Source organism: Pinus tabuliformis, chromosome 7, assembly GCF_031772625.1.
Source record: "Pinus tabuliformis cultivar Carrire ecotype Pingquan chromosome 7, CPIR1, whole genome shotgun sequence".
NCBI lineage: Eukaryota > Viridiplantae > Streptophyta > Pinopsida > Pinales > Pinaceae > Pinus > Pinus tabuliformis.
The window spans coordinates 579,601,942-579,605,620 of record NC_142293.1 but is presented as its reverse complement, the minus strand read 5'-3'; positions in this window follow the sequence as shown (position 1 = coordinate 579,605,620).

Sequence of the window (3,679 nt, the reverse complement as noted above, 5' to 3'; positions counted from 1 at the left end):
CGTTTCAAATCAACCAATGTGATTCATTAAAAATAATTATTATTTTTAATAAATTTATAATTTAGTTAACTCTTATGTTTGTTTTTATTTTTAGATATTTGAGATATATGATAAAGTGTTTCAAATCAACCAATGTGATTCATTAAAAATAATTATTATTTTTAATAAATTTATAATTTAGTTAACTCTTATGTTTGTTTGTTTGTTTTTATTTTTAGATATTTGAGATATATGATAAAGTGTATTGATGTTTATTATGAATTGATGTCTATCGAAATTTACTAGCCATTTAATTTATATGGTTGCACTAGTAGATATTTTAAATTTGAGTGTACTCAAAGTATTATTGGATAAAGTTGCTTTCCTCTTCAACCTTCTTAATGTAATAAAGATGGCAGATCCTTACATCCCACTTGTTTTGGGAATGCTTCAATGTCGAGTTTCATTATGTAGCTTGTGGGAATTGATTCATATTTTAACAATCTTGATATTCTTCGATGTTGCACTAATTTCTGAGACAAGCGCATGAGTGGATCCATACTTGGGACAGTTAAAATGCATCTTCAATTTTTTTAAGGAATGGCAAGTTAGGAACTACAACGACAACAACAACAATAAATATTATAAGTATATTAAAAAGTTAGAATTCATTGTAAACAATTGTGTTGCTTTAATCTTGTAAGTAAAACAAGGTATAGTACATAACATTATGCATAACCCTTAGAATTTTTTTTTAATAGAAAAACTTGAGTGATTTTAAAAAGAGCTGAGTGACATTCCATTATTTATAGTTGTACATGAGAAAAATATTATTTAACTTTAGGAAACTTAAGTATAATTATTTTCAATTTGCAATAAGATTCATGAACGATTTATGAGACAAAGCACTATCTTTATAGAAGTTTTTCTTCATATTTTTTGCTAATGATGATTATGTTAAAACATAAAATGCGTTGGAGTCGTTTAGGTAAACTTGACTCGGCCAAGTTGCCAACAATTTTTGGGCTCCAAGTTTATGAGAACCCAAGGTTTTCCCATGGTATTCATGTGGAATATAACTTATTTAAAAGCAAAAATACTCCAAGTAAATTGGTCCTGATGACTAGTGGGATCCTAGCAATGGTGTCTTTAAACACCACCGATTCTCTCGATGTTTTGTGATCCTAACAACTAGTATCAAAGCTAGCGTGATAGCATGCTAGAAGCCAATTTGAGGGGAGCCAATAAGTTTTGGTGCATTGTATGAATGTGTGCTACCAAGAAAATATTGCTTATGTGCAGTGCAAGGCAATGGTGGTTGTGACAAAAGTGAAGGAAGCGCATTAAAAGGGTGCAAGTTGTGCTAATGAGAGATTGCGTAGATCTGGTGAATGAAAATAATGTTGGAAGACTAGGTCAAGATATGGATCAATATAGCTAGAGATGTAGCGAGATAGTGGTTGTATAGATGAAAATAATGGAGATGGAGTTAATGGTTTGAGGATAGTGAAGGAGCCAGTGCGTGAGAGTCATAGTAGTGTGATAATGTCGGTGGTGAATGAACACCCTTAGGGTTTTGGTCCAAGGTTTGTGTATTTCCCCAGTAAGCTATAAGACTTATTATTCAGGAATACATGTTGCACAGGGGCACGAATTGTTGTAATGTCTTAAAACTTTGATTATAAATACATGTAGTGCAGTGGTGCATGGAGTCATCAAGTTGTGGAAAGGACTTCTTGGATAGGTACCATGGTTGCAAGTGTGATTGGTATCCTAGCTTGAGGGGGGGCTGTGAGACCTTAGGTGAGATGGTTGATGAATGATTGGGATAGGTTAATCTTCCAAAGTCAAGTTTAAGGGGGAGGGGGGATTGTTAGGGTGGTTCTGGTAAACTTGACTTGATCAAGTTGCTGATGGTTTTCAGCCTCCAATTTTATGAGAACACATGGTTTTTCCCATGGTATTCATGTGGAATATAGCCTACTTAAAGGCAAAAAGACTCTAGGTAAATTCATCCTGGTGACCAGTGGGATCCTAGCAATGGTGTCTTTAGACACCACCAATTTTCTCAGTGTTTTGTGATCCTAACACAATGCATTCCCTTCTCAGTTTTTTTGGAGTATTACAACTCCGTTGAAAATCACTATAAAACATTTTGGTTCTCTTAAAAATATTAGATTCATATTTTGAATTAACAAGGTGATTGAAGAGAAATTTATTCCAAAATTTAATACTTAATCTGAGTCAATATTATCTAATTGTTTTAAGATGCTTGAGGTTGGCATTGTGAAAGCAAAATGAGAAGAGCAAGAGCATTAACCACAAGGATCAACCCATTGAAATGTTCAGTTTACTATTATCTTGAAATGAAGGCGTTACTTGTTGTTGAAAGTTGCAAATTTACAACAATTTTAGATTCAATGCAATACAAAAATAATATATGGGAAATATGATCATATTGTGCAATCATGAATGCCCGTGATTTTTCAAACTAAAGATATATAATTGGAATATCCCTAGATGCGTCAAAAAATCTCCTAAAGCAATTTTCTTTGAAAATCCCTAAAATCGCTTTATAAAGTTCGAAGCAAATTTACAACAATTTTAGATTCAATGCAATACAAAAATATTATATGAGAAATATGATCATATTGTACAATCATCAATGTCCGTGATTTTTAAAACTAAAGATATATAATTGAAATATCCCTAAAACTAAAGATATATAATTGGAATATCCCTAGATGCATCAAAAAAATCTCCTAAATCAATTTTCTTTGAACATCCCTAAAATTGCTTTATAAAGTTCGAAGAATATGCCTCGAACATCTTAGAGACAACCAACAAATCCTTGAGCCCCGCTTGAAATCCCAAACAATTGAGGAATGTTTTTTAAGAGTCCCTAAATCCCCACAACGTGTAAACTAAAAGTATACAAGGTGTAAACTAAAAAGTACACAAGTTTTTCTAGGGGGAGTGAGGGAGATAGGTCCAGTGCAACATATATTATATTTTTTTTGTTCTAATAATATAAAAAAATATCTTTAACCTTTTAGATTTCGGTGAACCGCTACTAACTTTTTCATTTTCCAATTTTATAAATGTGATAATATATATATTATATTGTTGAATTGAGACTGCTGTGATCCATAACAGTTGTAAGAAGAGCTTCAGCGTAAATCACATATTGAAAGATCTTTGTCGACGGTTTTCGAACCAGCAAGTGTGGCTCATCGTCAGGACAAGTTGAAGAAACAGATCCAGCTTTGCATGATAAATAGTCTCAGCAGGGCCTCCAACAGCTATATGACTTAGGGACAGTCAAAAAGTCAAATTGAATATTTAAAGGGAAGATAGTTAATGATCATACCTATATATAAATATATAATTATATAAATGAAATAATATTAGAAGGGGTTTACATTATTAATTAGTAAAAAATGAATAATTTAATAATTAAAAATTTACTTAAATGGAAATTAGTTAAATTGGAGACCTCACTTTTATATAAATAAGGTAAATGTAAGATGATAGTTAAATAAAATAAATAATAAAAATAAGCAAATAAATAAATAATAATAATATATATTCGTTAATAGATAAATAAATAGATTAATATATATATAAAATAAATAATAATAATATATATAAATTAGTTACGAAAGAAATAATAAAATAAATAAATAATAATAAGAAAATA